A 16,759-nucleotide genomic window follows, 5' to 3' on the forward strand; every position below is an offset into this window, starting at 1 on the left:
TGCTATACTGGCAGGACACTGAAATATCCTTCACAGGAGATCACTTATGTGAAGAATACTGCAACAGTAAAGGGAAGGACATCTACTGTTATGGTGAGATTTTACACGACTGTACGTTTTGAATAAAGTGATTAAAAGAAGGCTTTTCTTATTGATTACAACTGAAGGAGCAGTCCCAGGAAATTCTGAGATTTTCTTAATGTTGTTGTGTCTTTCGGCTTTTGCCGGTTAGGGGTTGCCACAGCAGAACTCCGGTCCACTAATGATTGGCAGTAGATTTTTACATGCTGAGTTGCCGGCCCTAACGCACAACCTTCAATGAAGGTACACCCATTCATGCATGTCTTCACACAGAAGACACTCTAGCTGAGAATCGAACAGGACAACGTCTTACTGTGAGGTGACAATGCTACCGCAGCACCTGAGATTTTCTTAATACTAGTTGCAAACCAGAGTTTTTTTCTGAAAAGGCTAATTAAATTAATACATTTAATATGGCATTTGGAACACAAATTTTTTTTAGATTTAGTGCTCATGTTTTGTCATCCACAGATATGTTGCAAAGAACTATTGCTCAAATAAATGTAGGCTTGAAAGGTCTTTTGGACATAACTGATTATCTTTTAGTGTAAAGTCATACATAAAAAGAATATGAGAAGAGAAAGACATAGATGATGAGTAGATTAAGACAGCATTGTTTCAAGGGAAATGAAAGCAAATTTAAAATCAGAGAGAAAAACAGAAAATACTCAGACATTATTCAAAGTCAAAGTGTCTTAATCCTGATTCACAGAAAATCCATACAGTTATACAAATGCTACAGCCAGAAAACGGTAAGTAATAGAGAACTTGCATGTTTTTCACTTAATATCGGTGACTCTGATGCAACTTTGTATCTAGAAATTATGAACAGAAAAGGTTTTGAAATGTTCAGGAAAATAGTCAAGGATTGTATGACATGAGTAAGTCACTTGTGTTAAAAATAAAACAAGTAAACTGGCTGTGGCCATACAAGAAAATAGACCAGTTCCTGTTTTAAGAACATTTACAGTTGCTCAAGTGAGACATTCAGATAAAGACAGAATGATTAACAATAATATATAGATTTGAGAAATTATATGATAAAGAAGTTCAGAAGGAAGCGGAAAACAAAAACCTTCCAAAATCATATGCAAAAGTTTATTTACAATGCACCTTGAAGATGAGCGAGGATACTTCATAGTCTGTAGAAATATGACAACAGAGATCACTAAGGAGAGCTTATTTACATACAAGTATGAATATTTGGTAGAGAATGATCTAGAAGTTTTATGGTCAACATGATAGATGTCAATGACAAAAACTAAATGAATTTCAGGGGTGCACTGGTACTGACTTAGAACTGTAGTTACTGAAATGAATTATGATGAAAGGATAACCTGATAAAAATTTATAAGTAAGAGAAGTAGATTTTATTTTTCTTTCAAACACGAAATAATTTGTCAGAATCCAACAAAATTGATAACAGGAAACAAAGAAAGTAAACCAAATGGATCCACAGCAGGCAACCAAAAACAGCTGTGCAATAACTCCATAGTCCACAGTAGTCTCCGAAAAAGAGCAGAAAAATCCACAAATAAAATCCACAGATAAGAGCTTTCATTTCCAGTTAATAAAAATTGTTAAGGAACTTCATCAGATACACAACAAATTTTACTAATCAATCGTTTAAATAGGGACTAGTTTAAAATGTTCTCAGTACGTCAGCCAATCGCAATCAGATGTGGCCAATAATCTATCACAAACCCTTACACCCTCCCAAAAAATAGATAATTTGTGTCCATGGCTTGAAATTCAAAGGTAACAAAATAATACTTCCCAGTGGACTTAAAAATTCAAAGGCTTGTGAAGATACATAAATAACATCTGGGAAGAATTTAGTGAACCTGTTCTTCAGCCTGCTTTCTTTTAGTTTTGTTACTCTTGTTGTAAGTTGTATCCATACATGCAGCTGTTTTAGTAGCATATTTATTTATATTAAGATAGATAAAAACCTTATGTCTTAGATGTTATATATGTTTACACACATACATATATATATATATATATATATATATATACACACACACACACACACACATACATAGCTATCTATCTATCTATATATATATATATATATATATATATATATATATATATATATACATAAATATATATATATATATATATATATATATATATATATATATGGGTATGTGGTAGTAAGGCTAATGAGCTTGCTACATTTTCTTTTATTTCATGCAGTAAAGCACAGTTGGAATACATACCTCATGGAAGGCAAAATATGTCTTCTGAAACCATGGTTTACCAGGTCACAAATCACACATTGTTTGTTTTGTATTAAAGTAAACATTAAGTTGGGATGTATAAGAGCTTCATGTAACAAAGGCTATTTCATTGTAGCAGATACATTAAGTCATAGGAGGGTACATGTAGTTTTTTATGCTAAATCTAAAATACAAAATAACTTTTTATTTTTTTATGCTGTCATGCACCTACTCTTGTAGATTATCTGGTAAGTCTGCATGACTGATTATGGAACAGTCATCAAAAAGTAGCTGCAAGCTTATTTCCTATTTTCTTTTAAAGCTCCATTACTTCCCGGAACATCTCCGCATGTACTCAAGTTATAGACATAATCTGATTGTAGCATGGGCAGACATCATTTGTTCACCTCTGTGATTTAGCCCCTATCAGTCTTGTCTCATGTAAGTAGATGGTTTCTATTATTTCTACATTGGTTAGAGACAAACTATTGAGACACACACACATATTTCTCGTATGGGAGAGGTGAAAAGAGCACACAATGTCCAGTTATTTCTCTCTCTCTCTCTCTCTCTCTCTGTCTCTCTGTCTCTCTCTTTTCCATCTGTCTTGCTCCTTGAGTATCTGGGTCATTAAGCTAACCACAGTTGTCTTTCAAGAATGAAGATACATTTGTCAGAGTGTATCATTTCTGGCATTATTTGTTACACTCTGTTTGCTATGGTAAACATAAAGATTTTATAATAATTACAAATAAATTCATTGGGCCTGTTTCGGGAGGAATCTGCATGATCTTTTGTTGCATTCAGTGTGAAGTGATTCCCATGATGTGGATGGAAACTTGTCTGTACATATTCCATTACACTGAACATAGATTTCATTGTTGCAAACTTCGTCTGAGCAGTGTCTGTCTCTAGTACTTTATTTGATTTATGTAAGAATGTTATACGGTCAAGCTGTGATAGTTACCTGTCTAAATACTCTCAATTTGTTTACTTTAAAATAGGAAGTTTTATCATATTGAAATCTACGAATGATGTACTGTTCTTCTGAACACACTAATAGTACATAATTATACAGATACTATATATATATATATATATATATATATATATATAAGGTGATAAAAAGCAAGGCAAGTGTATTCATCAAAGATGCATGTAGTGTTTGACATTTTGCTTATAATTCCACTATGCTTATCTTTTCAGGATATCAGCTGCAGTCTTTTTGTGAATTGTCTACTGACTTTAGAAGCTATGGAGCAATGCTGTAATCTTATTCTGCAAAGCATTATTGCAAATCATTCATATACATTTTTCAGAATTCCTTTTCTGAGAACTTTTACATATGTTGCAGATTACCAACATCATGGCATAGAGGAATAAAACTCTTATTACAGCAGATACTACACAGATTTGACTAATGGCTTATCATCTGAGACCCTGGCAGGAGATGATGGGTATGTTATCCATGGAAGGGAAAGAAGAAGGAGCACGTGCAATGGGCAAGCAACACAATTAAATTTCCCTCCTGGAGGCCAAGAAAACAAGTGTTTTTTTAGGATAGGTAGGGTGGTTTGTTGGTGTTAATCCTTGCAGAAGTAAGCAGTGCAATAGAGTGTCTGCCCATTGCACACCCACCCACGAGGCTTTACTGGGTCTGTTGAAGTGCAGCAATAAAGTTAGGAAGGCAGTAGACCTGGGACACTTTGGTTACCTCAGCAGCACCAACTATTATCAAAGTTAGCCTGAGGAGACCAGGAGGTATACCTGGCTATTTTAGAGATGTACTGGAATCTGCTGATGGTGAGCTGCAAGAGAGAAAAAAAGAACAAAATAATATATTATAACTGTATCCTATTTTTTGGTTACCAGATTCAGTAGCATGATATATTTGTAATTAGGAATGCATTGAGGCATGTATAGGAATTTATGAAGATTGTTTAGGCACTTTGATCTTCTGATGGGACAGTCTATGACTTCCATAAATGTCTCAAGTTCGAGGAAAACAAAACAAGCCTCTGCAGCGTTGATGGATGACAAGAACTTTTTCTCCTTCTGACATTTCCCCTTCTTCTTTATATTTCTTTTTCATGGTTACATTATGTCAGCATTATCTTCTAAAGGCAGTTAGGCATGAAAGGTCAGTTATTTCTTGCATAGCAGAAGTATTATGGAGAGAGTTAATGCAATGGCCCTGCAAGGCAATTGTTATTAGTCAAAATAAGAATGATCTAAGAAATAGAGACATAATTTCTCTAAAATAACAGTGGGAGGCAGAGATGGATCATGGTCAAAAGGGTCCCTCAGCAGTGAAAAGGACCAGCCACTCCCCCTGCAGCCATTCCTTTTTGCTATGACTTAGGTCTCTCTTTTACTCCATTACCATAAACTCTGTTCAAATCTGTCCATGTGCATACTTAGAATTTTCTTCTTTACTTTTACAATCATTACAGAGATATGGATTTAGCATTTTTTTTTCAAATTTTATAAAAACTCAAAACAGTCACACACTGACTTAGCATGAGGAACAGTAAACTTATCTTCCATTGAAATTCACATTCATTAAACATGTATCTGGCCAATGGTTGATTGTGGACCTTTGGCCCCAGACTGCTTTGAAACCATAAGCCCTCTGTACACATTTTTTTGGACCATGTATAAATGCATGTGTTCTTGGATTCACTTTGTGATTCTTTCAAATTATATTTCTTGGGTAATATGGGAACATTTGTTAGAGGGTTTTAAAATGTGTAGTTTTGGATGTTTTTTTCCAGTAAGTAGTAAATCAAAATGCTCAAAAGCGTAATGACATAAGTGCCCATTTCAGAACATTTCAACCATAAAGGCCACTCAAACAATTTGAGTTCAACTGCTATCATTATAATCCATTAGAATCCATAGACAATAAGCTCACTTTATTGACTGTGTACACATCACATGTTTGATTGTGATAAAAATGGTCAGAGTAAAGCATTCAATTTTGCTTTACACAGATGCACACTAGTACTGCATAGGCAAATTAGTGATGTTTTTAACTATATCAGCTCAGCAGATTCATTTTTATCCACAGACATCCACAAAACCAGGAATTATAGTACATTGCAGACTGCATCCTTCTCAGATAATTGTATCAAACAAGCTAATAGCAGTGACTAAAGTCACATCTTTCAAATTCATTTCAAACACAGTTGCCAAAATATTCAAAATGAATAGACTCACATATGCAGACATGCACACCAGTCCTAAAACGTCAGATTAAAGATATTTTAAAATGACCAGAGGATTAGAGCATAAAATGATTTAATCCAAAGAGATATCCTCACTCTCACCAGCAGCTATGCTCACTTTGATGAGTGTGTACACCATTCGTTGTTATGAAGAAATAATTACATGTACTTTATTGGTACCTTTGCATGAACTACATGAAATTGTATAACAGTCACTAGCATTATACTGTAAGATTCAGCCATGAGTAGCACAGTTTAAATAGTAGAGTTTTTATCAGAGTATAAGACATATTAACCACCTGATAACATCTGCTAAGTCAATATGCACAGTCTCAGCAGAAGTAAATGTGATCTGAATAACTGCACATTAAAAAAAAATTACTAATTCAGAGTCTGTTGCTGGCAAACATCTTAGCATTTCAATGCTTCATGTACAGATGCAGTGTCTGAAGAATAAATTGCTTGTTACATTACAAAAATGGTGTGTTGGTTATATTCCCACAATATTTTCTGAACTAGATCAGCTATGCAATAGGGAATGGCTGACAGACAGAAATTTATGGAAAACACAAATCCACCACAGGTTCATAGTTACCAGACATGCAGTTCTGAAGACTAGCCCAAATTCCCAATTGCTTCAAAATGCTGCCTGGTTAAATGACTTTCTCACTGGCACACAGAGGAAAATGAAGGCGGAAGGATTCAAACCCTGCACCTTTGTCAGAGGAAACAACTCACTAACAAGGTGGAACTTTAGTCCTCTGTGCTAACTGCCAGAGTAGCAACTTTTAGTTGAATGTAGACATCATTTAGAATATGATCTTGTAGAGAATAACAGGACACCAAGTGGACTAGCAGATGGATAAAATACACACAACAAAGAATAAACACTTTCCACAGAAGCAGACTACTGAGATGTGCGTTCATTCTTTAATCGTAAGAACTTTATCAGAATAAAATAATGCAATCACCGTGAGTTTAAATAATTTACAAGACATGATGTATATTAACAACACAGATTCTGACATCCAATAGACTATTAAGTTTATGAACAAATTACTAAGGGAATCATTTAAAGTAATAGTGAGATAAATACTAAACAACTTAAATAAATTTATTTTTTAAAATACATCTAATATTTACAAATTCAGTAAGTCCTGGCTCCTTATCAGATCTTAAATTAACTTGCCACCTAACGTCTTTGATTTCTAAAATGTTATTAAAGCTTTGCACAAATAAACTCTGATCAACTGCTTCTAATACAAAGAAGCAGAAGTTCCTAAAATTACTGCAAACAGATGGATACTTGGCCAAGGCATTGTTAAAATCTTTTTTTATAGCAAGTGCATGTTCATAGATTCTCTGAGATAACATCCTAGTGGTCTTTCCTACAAAATAACTTTCACAGCTACAACAATTTACTAAATAAACTGCACCTGTAGTGCTGCAATTGTAATACTTGCTCACTGTAATATTTGTATTGCATTGACAAAAAATACACCATGAGAATCATTAATATACCAATAATATTTGCAATTAAAACAAGCATGCATACACACCCATCCAGTACTTACACTAGGATGGTAACCAACTGATTTTTCCAATAACCCCTTTAAATTAAAACTTTCTTTGCCATAAATTTATATATAATCACCTACTACTTTTACTACATCCTGGTTACCTAAAATTACTTTCCAATTATTTCTCAGGATTTCCTGAATTTCATCAGAATCTATACTCATTGGAACAGGAAAAATACAACTCTGTTCTTGGAGTAAACTCACTAATTGAAATGGGAATGAATTTGCTACTCCTGGAATGAATTACTTCATCTGTAATGGAAATAAATGTTTTGGTTGGATGTCCCCTGTGCACAGGCTTGTAAAGAAGATTATATCGCAGTAATAGACAACAAAGAATATACAATGGATGCTGAAGATCAGATGGTTATAATCACCTAATCACCACTCCAGTTAATGAAAAATATATAGCCTGAAAAATATCAACTCCTTTGCAGTTGCTTGAGGCAGTAAAGAAGTTATGGCAAAAATATATTACTGAACTACAGCATGTTAGACTATATTACACAATCTAGACCTATAAAATAATGAATGAATATTTTAGTACAATAAATAAAGCAAAACAATTAAAAATAAAACTCCTGCATCAGCTTGTGTTCAAAAACCCATATGTCATGTAAAATGAGAAATATCATGCATACAACATGCACTTTTTTTTGGGGAGGGGGGGGGTTACATGCTTGCAGGACATCTACATCTCGTTTTGGACCTCTCTATAATTTCCTGTCATTAAGAATAGCTATCCCCTCTGACATCCCTCACTAAAGTAGGACCTATTTGAATGAATAATAATGCTGCATTATTGTACTTTACATCTCCAGAGTCTACACAGCTGGATCATGGACCAATGAGGTCCTATGCAAGATAATGAATAAGACCTCTGCCAGCCTTACCAATATCTCATTACTTGTCTGTTTCTCCCCATTAGCATAAATATTGTTCAAAGCTGTCAGTGTACTTACTATTTTCATCCAAACTTTTACAACTATTACAGAAATATAGATTTCATTTAAAACTTTTATTTCAGATTTTACAGAAAAAAACTGACAAGACATTGTCTAAAGAAAAACACTTTCACAGTAAAAACAGGCTTAGTATGAGAACAGTAAACTCCTCTTCCCTTGAAAGTCACATTTGGTGAAAACATATGGCAGCCAATTAAACTAAAAGATAATTGGTAAGACTGATACTCAAAAAACATGCAAGTGAAGTACTAATTAGCACCTTTGTAAAGGATGCAGGAATTTAAAAGACAAATATGTATTGCATTTGGAAATAACCTGGGACTGCCAACTAGGCACCAGTGTTTGTTTTCAGGAGCAGACTAGAAGTACTGTTTGAGGAAGTAACTTGGCAGAGTCTCACAGAAGACAAATGAAGACTGAGGGAACCAACCCATGTACTACAGAAAGCAGCTCTTTAACAGGTCATAGCTTTACTCATGTGCACTTACTGCTAGACCAACTGATGCAGCCCAGTCACATTGCATTTCACACCTATGTGCCTGCAAAAAATAAGCTAAATTACAAATATATTCATTGTTAAAATATTAACCTTAAACTCATAGACTTCATAATTACCCATTTATTCACAGCTGAATAATAAACACACTGTCAACATTCAACAGAGCAGGGATACCAAGGAACTCATCCAAATAAAATGGCTTATATGATGATGGTCCTGTACTGCAATCAACTTCTTGTATCACAATCAATTTCCTTTCTTTGCAATTTAAGTACTTTGGTTCAGAGAAAATTACAAGGGTTTCAGTGCAGGGGTCCATTAAGAAGCCTATCCCAAATTTCCGGTTATTCCAAAACATGTTTGGGTGAATAAAGCTCTTACCTCTTGTAATTAAGGTACAGAGTGTAAGTTTGAGCAAGTTTGGAACAAGTTTCTACTGGGGAACTACACACACACACACACACACACACACACACACACACACACACACACACACACACACACACACACACACACACACACACACACACACACACACACACACACACACACACACACACACACACACACACACACACACACACACTCTTCAGCAACAATATCTTCCATCATGATGCTTCAGTCAGATCTTCTGTCACAAACAGCAATTTGATATTTCTGTCTCAGCTCCATTTCCCTGGATGTCTTGTGTGTAACAGTTTCTTCATTAGCTTGCATTTGAGACAATGAGAATGGAACTGCTGCATACCAAGCATCAGTGCATGTGTGACATTTGGACTTTATTTATTTATTTATTTATTTATTCTGTTACAGCAGAGATGTTCAGACTTTCTGACTTTATTTATTTGCTTATTTATTTATTTTTTTATCCTTTGGTTGAAGCAGTGATATTTGGACTTTTTTTTTTAATTAATGTTTTGTGGCTCCCTTCCCATCCCCAGTCCATACCAGTCCCTAGACTGCTGCTGGAAGGAGTTATTTTAAGAGAATAGGCACATCAATAGTGCTGGCTTTCAATTTAGATTGACATCTATCTGTAAAAAAATAAATGCTGCCTCATCCAGTCAAACAGGCTGCTGCACTTATCTCTCCAAAATAAAAAAAAAACAAAAAAAAAAAAACAAAAACAAACAAAAACAATGATTTCTAAGTTGCTCTGCCAAATCTGAAAACACTGGATTCATTTCTCTCTCTCTCTCTCTCTCTCTTTTTTTGCTAGAAATTTCCTTATGTTTTCTTTTTGCCTGTTTTGCTGAACATTTCTCACCCTGGCACCCTAATTTTCTCTTTATTTGTCTATCACCAGGTGTGAGAGTCAAGCTGACTAGGAGTGGGAACATTATACTGCAAATGAATGAGTATTTTTGTGTGTGATCCCCTGTGATTCCCCCAATTGGAAAGTTCTGCTGTATATGTAATGGTATGCAGTGGAACATTATGAGATAATGCCCTACCTCCTTGTTGACATCCTATTTGAAGCCTCACCCTGTGCATTTGTGCATTGCCTATTGGGGGCATGCCTTTCCTGTTACCAAGTGTGAGGTGAAACCATGTTCTCAGTATCACCACTAGAAGCAAAGTAGTCTAACATCATTTTACATGCGTACCCTGCCTCCCTCTGAGAGAGATGAGTGGGCATAGTCCCTTCATAGGTTCATAGGTTCATAGGTTCATACTAGGCTATCTGCCCTAGGGCATTTATAAGCCTAGCCAGAGTGTGTTTGGCTTTCGCCACCCATTTTAAATTAATTTTGCTATGCCTTTTTTTGAGGTTAGTATACTGTGCCTCTGTCTAACAGTGACACAGAAGTAATAGCCGGGGTAAACCTACGATCTCCCATCCACTCATCAAGATTCCTCTTGAAGAAAGTCAATGTGGGACTCTGCCTAACCTGGACTGGGATTTTATTCCAGAGTGAAGGGAGCCTCTGGGTTATGAATCTGTCCCTCCAGCATGTCCTATTTATTTCAGTGCTGAGGTTCAAGTCTCTCAAGTGCGTAGCTCGTTGGGATTTGGATTTTCTGAGGTGCAGCATGTCCATTAATTCCGGGTTGGACATGGCTTTATACGTCAGGCACAGATCGCCTCTGAGCAGGCGGTATGCCACTGAGTAGAGCTGGAGTTTCTTTAACCGGGCAGCATATGGCATCTGTTTGAGCCCTTTGATCCTCTTGGTGAGGTACTTTTGGGGTCTTTCCAGTTGCTGCAGGTGTCTGGTAAGGTACATCCCAAAAGGGGCATTGTACTCAATTATGGGCCTGATGAGGGATGAGTAAAGAGGCACGATGACCTCCCTGATCTAGATGTGAATCCCTTCATGATTAGGTGGGCTATATAAAATGTTTTTCTAACCACTTTGGCCACATGGTTGTCAAATGAGAGATTGCTATCAACTTGGGTCCCCAGGTCCCTAATGACTTCTTCTGTACTTAATGGATTACCACCTATGTGGTAATTTGTGGGCACTTTGTTTTTGCCAAAGGGGATGACTATACACTTTTTGGCGTTTAGCTTGAGGCCATGGCTCTGGCACCAGTTGTCTGTTTCAATGAGGCCCTTTTGGAGGATGCTTGTGTCGGCTGGAGAGTTGATTATGGCACCCAGTTTGCAGTCATCTGCGAACTTGGTCAGCCATAGTCCTTCCGTGTTGGCCTGTACCTCCGAGAAATATATACCGAACAAGAGAGGTCCCAGGACTGAGCCTTGTGGGATGCCACTTGTAACTGGTTTGGAGTCTGACATGGCTCCAGCAATTCTAACCATGTGGGTTCTGTCCTTGAGCCAGTTTGCAACCCATCTAGTGACATAGGGGTTTATATTTAAGCTGGTGAGCTTATCTATAATGCCCGAGTGGGGTATTGTATCGAAGGCTTTTGCGAGATCCAGGTAGGCTGTGTGGACAACCTTCCCCTCGTCAATGGCCTTGGTGACTGTTTCAAAGAAATCAACCAGGTTTAAGAGGCAGGATCTGCCCTTAACAAAGCCAAACTGGGTAGGATCCAGTGTCTGTAGGTCCCCAATATCTTTATTTATGAGGTCCATGATGATCCTTTCCATAGCTTTGCAGACCAAGCTAGTCAGGCTTATGGGGCGATAGTTTCCAGGATCCGTTGAGGCACCACCTTTGTGGAGAGGGACCACTGTTGCTGTACGCCACTCTTTGGGTACATATCCTGTAGTAAGGCTAAGATTGAACAGTAGTTTTATGTTTGGGTTTAGCTTTTCTTGGAGTTCATGTAGGACGCAGCCCGGGACACCATCTGGTCCCATTGATGCTGTGTTTTTTGCTTTGGAGAGGACGGATCTTACCTGAGCATCTGAGATGTCAGGGGGGCAGCACTCTGTTGGGATAGATATTTGCCCGTTTGGTGGGGAGAGGGGGGAGAAGTTTGCACTGAACCTGTCAGCTAGGATGTTGGCAATGTCTGTGGGCTCGGTGTATTTTTTGTCATTTTGGACTAATTCTTAGAATATCTGGGAATTCCCACCCAGGTTCCTAACATAACTAAAGAAAGCCTTGTGATTATCCTTAGTGTCCTGTGCAATTTTTCTCTCGAAGCTGGCCTTAGACGATTTTATGAGTGCCCGTAGTTTTTTGATAATACTGATCAGAGATGCCTTCCCTTTTTGGGATTTTGCTCTATCATGTAGTAGCTTCCTCCTTCTATTGTATAGTTTGTTTATGGCTGGGGTCCACCAGACAGGACGTCTGCCTTTGGAGGATTGGGTCTTGGTTTTATTTGGGATTGCATGATCCATGCATTCCTGAAGGTGTTCATAGAATGCGTTTATAAAGGATTCTGCGGTCTGGGCCATATTTTCCACAGGCCCGGGGCTTTGAAGGATTTCGCCTCGGTTTTGAGGTGTGTGAAATTTGCTTTAGAGAAGTTTTTCACTGTGTTTTCTGGGCAGGGGTGGGGTCGGGATGTGAATATCCAGTGAGATTAGTTTATGGTCTGATCTTACCAGTGAGGGATACACTTCTGGTCTGGAGCATAGTGTCCCCATGTTGGTGATGATCAGGTCCAGTATGTTTTCCCCTCTTGTGGGAGTGGTAACAAGTTGTTCCATAGCATTTGAGTTTATAAATTCTAGGAACCTTTGGGCTAGGGTGTTGGAGCTAGAGTAATGCTCCCAGTCTATGTTTGGGTAGTTGAAGTCGCCCAATATAATGTTGTTTGGAGAGACCTTCATATTTTTCAGTATTCTCAGGAAGGCCAAGTGGGGTTCCTGTGTTTGGGAGGGTGGTCTGTAGCAGGCTATAAACTGGAAGGCAGTTTTCCCCACAGTTAGTTGCACATGGATAGTCTCTGATGCTTCGTGCTGTGCCACCAACCTGGAGGTGTGGGTATCTTTGACGAATATTGATACTCCCCCTCCTTTTGTGGTTCGGTCCAAGTTTTGGGGCTGAAAAGCATGGTATGAGGTATAACCTGGTAGTGCTGGGGTGCTCTCGGGAGCCTTGAACCAGGTTTCTGTTACTGCACAGATATCGATGTTCTCCATGCTAAGGAGAGTTTTGAGTGCGTGCATCTTGAGGTTTAGACTTCTGGCATTGAGTAGCATTACTCTTAGTTTCTTATCCCTTGTGATACCTATGGAGGTGGGTTTGTCTTTTGAGCCTTGCCTAAAAAAGGCAATATGGGGGTAGCAAGAGCCTTTGCCAATATCGGAAAGCCCAGGGGTGACAGATGCAAGCCGTCCCTAGCGAAGCATCGTGGCTTGTCGAGCATGTCATCCCAGGCTGACAGGCATTGGATCCCCTTTGAATGACACCAACACTTAAGCCAATTGTTGAAATTGATCATCTTGTCTTCATATTGTGGCATCATTCTTGGTGAGGGTAAGATGCTACTCAAGGTCAGGGTCATACCGGCCTGGGCTACATGCTCAGAGAGCTCCTCTATGTCTCTTTTCATGTAGTCCAGGGAGGTACATCTCAGGTCATTCACACCAGCATGGACAATGACTGAGTCATATTTGTACTTGCCTTGGAGTGACCTGAGTGCTTGTGTTATGTGGCGGATCCTAGCGCCTGACAGGCAGCTCACCGTGACCTTCTCCTTGTTCAGCCTGGTGAGCAGGACGTCAGTGTGCCTGACGATAGAGTCACCTATTACAAGTGTATCAGGTGTGTTGTTTAGCCTTAAGGGCTGTGACTGTTCGGCACACTGGCTTTGTGAGCTATGTGTTGCACGTGTTTTGTTTTGGGGTAGCGGTTGCTTGGGTGACTGCTTTGGAGGTCTCTGCTGCTTAGGCAGATTTTTATTTAGAGCCTCTGAGTATGTTTTTGTGTGTTTATGTGTTTGGTTTGTTGTCGTGGTAGGTCTATGTGAGACTGGAATTGTAGTGAGTGTGATTTCCTTCTCCTCCTGACTGGTTACACCAGTACTGAGTTGAGAGAGCTTAGCCTCCAGTTTGGCTATATGGTTGCATCGCTCACATGTGTTGGAATTTGTTGTGAGGAGGAGAGGGTTGTCTGTGTACATGAGGCAGTTGTAACATTGCCTCAAGATTCCCAGATTCACCAGCTGGACCGGAGAGGAGATTGACAACTGACCTTTGGACATGCTAGAATAGTATTGGGAATTCCTTTATAATTGAAAAAATGGGCCAATGGGGAACATGGTACTCAAGGGGAGTTTGTGAGGGTGTAGTGCTTTTAATTTTTTAGAGCTGACTTATATAATTGCTTTAGTGAGCAAGTGCCAGGTAACTTAAATGCAATGTGTTACAGGTAACTTAAATGCAAAAATGACAAACAGTAACTTTCTTTCAAGTGAAACAAGGAAATAAGTACAGTAAGCAATGCAGATATCACTAGGGATCCACAGAAGTGCTAAAAGGCCGCGTTTTAGGTGGAATTAGCATTTCAGGGAAATAAACAAACAACAAGCATACAAATAAAGCTAGATTCAGCAGGCCTGGATCTAGTCTATGCTACAGCAAACAAGGTGTACCAATTTCAGTAAGAAACAGTTAGAATATGCAGGCACTATAAGCCTCTAACCAGAAATTCCCTGCTCAGAAGGGCAGAGTCCAGCCTCTCCTCCCACAAGAGTGCAGACCGCAATCCTTCTTAACGTAAAATAACTGGCCTGAAGCCCAAGTGCTTAAACCAGAACTAATACACTTTTAGAATAACAGACACTGAGCTCTCAATCAGCAGTTCCCAACTTAGAAGGATGTAAGCTACCTGTCCTGCCACCACAGTGCAGGCCACAAACCTTCCTAATGTAAAACAACTGGTCTGAAGCCCAAGTGCTTAATCCAAAAGACTTAGAAATGATAGCTACACTTTAATCAAGTTAATACCAGCAGTAATAAATACAACTGAATACTTTAAAGAATGCCTGGATTAGTGCTCAAGTTATACAAACAAAGCTAGATTCAGCAGGCCTGGATCTAGTCTATGCTACAGCAAACGAGGTGTACCAATTTCAGTAAGACGCAGTTCAAATATGCAGGCACTATAAGCTTTAACCAGGAATTCCCAGCTCAGAAGGACAGAGTCCAGCCTCTCCTCCCACAAGAGTGCAGAACACGAACCCTCTTAATGTAAAATAACTGGCCTCAAGCCCAAGTGCTTAAACCAGAATTAATACACTTTTAGAATAACAGACACTGAGCCCTCAATCAGCAGTTCCCAACTTAGAAGGATGTAAGCTACCTGTTCTGCCACTACAGTGCAGACCACAAACCTTCCTAATGTAAAACCGGTCTGAAGCCCAGGTGCTTAAACTAAAAGGCTTACAATGAGTTACACCAAGCAGTAATGAATACAATTGAGTACTTTTAAGATGACGCAAAAGCAAAATAAAGTAGGAAAAAACACAAATACAGTAAAAGCAGATCATTTTTTTTTTTTTTGGAAAGAGAGAAAGGAGTAGCAGAAACTAAGCTGATTGGCCTTCTCAAATGCTCTCCCTGTACTGGGTAGAATAAGGTAATGACACTAGACTGGGAGGAGGGTCCCAGATCAAATTTACACTAGGGGCGGGCAACTGCAAAACCACCAACTATAAAAACACTATACCAACAAGGAGGGAGGGTGGGAAACAAACTGCAGAAATGTTACTCACAGCTGAAAAGCAGCAGTGAGCCTTTAAATGAAAGTTTTAAACAGCTAAAGGAGCCACTAGAAAAAAGAGTTTAACTGCAACAAGTTATCATAAACAAACAACCCAACAGATGCTTAATAAGAGTGGACAATTTTCAGTTAATACCTCACAGACAGTGAAACCAGCTAGAAAAAATACACAGTACACAAAGTGCTATAAACAACAAAGAAATAAAGAACAAAATAAACAAAAAACAGGATACTTAATGTTATATATTGTAGCTCCGAGTTTGCTGAGTGTCCTTCCTTCGATTAGCTCACTGTAATATATATATATATATATATATATATATATATATATATATATATATATATATATATATATATATATATAAGCACTTTACTATCTCAAAATATTGAAATCTTGAATTTCAGTATCTCAAGACAATAATGTCGAAAGTGCAGTTGAGCGAAACTGCACTTGATCAAATGTGAAGTGTCAAATTTGTGGTTGTGGTGGCATGGTATGTGGGATTTGGGATCTATTTTACAAAATCAAAGCTTAACTTAATCGAATAACTAAAGCTCAATCTTGAAATATTGAAACCATAAAATGTTGAATGTCCAGTTTCAATCCAGAGAAGCACTTCTCTTGGCCGTTATGTGGATTATGCCGTTTTCTCCAATTTGGAGCAATCTCGGAGTTGGTATATTTTGTTGGGGGTTGGGGGGGAGAAGCCCCCCATTTGATTTTATGTCTAAAGTTTTTTTTTTTTGATGCGGCCAAGGGAAGTGTTTCCCTGGGTTGAAATGGCTGTTCAACATTTTACTGTTTCGATATTACAAGATCGAGCTTTAGTTATTTGATTAACTGTAGCTTCGATGTTGTAATATAGAAGTGGGATTTGCTGTGTATGTAAGGTGCGGTGTGCTGTGGGATATGGTATGCCTGCTATTGTGTGGATATATGTGGAGATTCCTGTAAGTGATTTTTTTTAAGTGTTTTGGGTAGGGATTTGAGTGCATGTGAGTGCGTTGGGAAGTTTTAAGTATAGGTTAGGGTAGGTAGGTAAGAGTTTGAGTGTGTAAGTGTTGAGAGTGGTGGTGTTTGTATGTATGTG

This window comes from Protopterus annectens, chromosome 8.part1 (assembly GCF_019279795.1).
Source record: "Protopterus annectens isolate FY-2018-M chromosome 8.part1, PAN1.0, whole genome shotgun sequence".
In the NCBI taxonomy this organism is placed as follows: Eukaryota; Metazoa; Chordata; order Ceratodontiformes; family Protopteridae; genus Protopterus; species Protopterus annectens.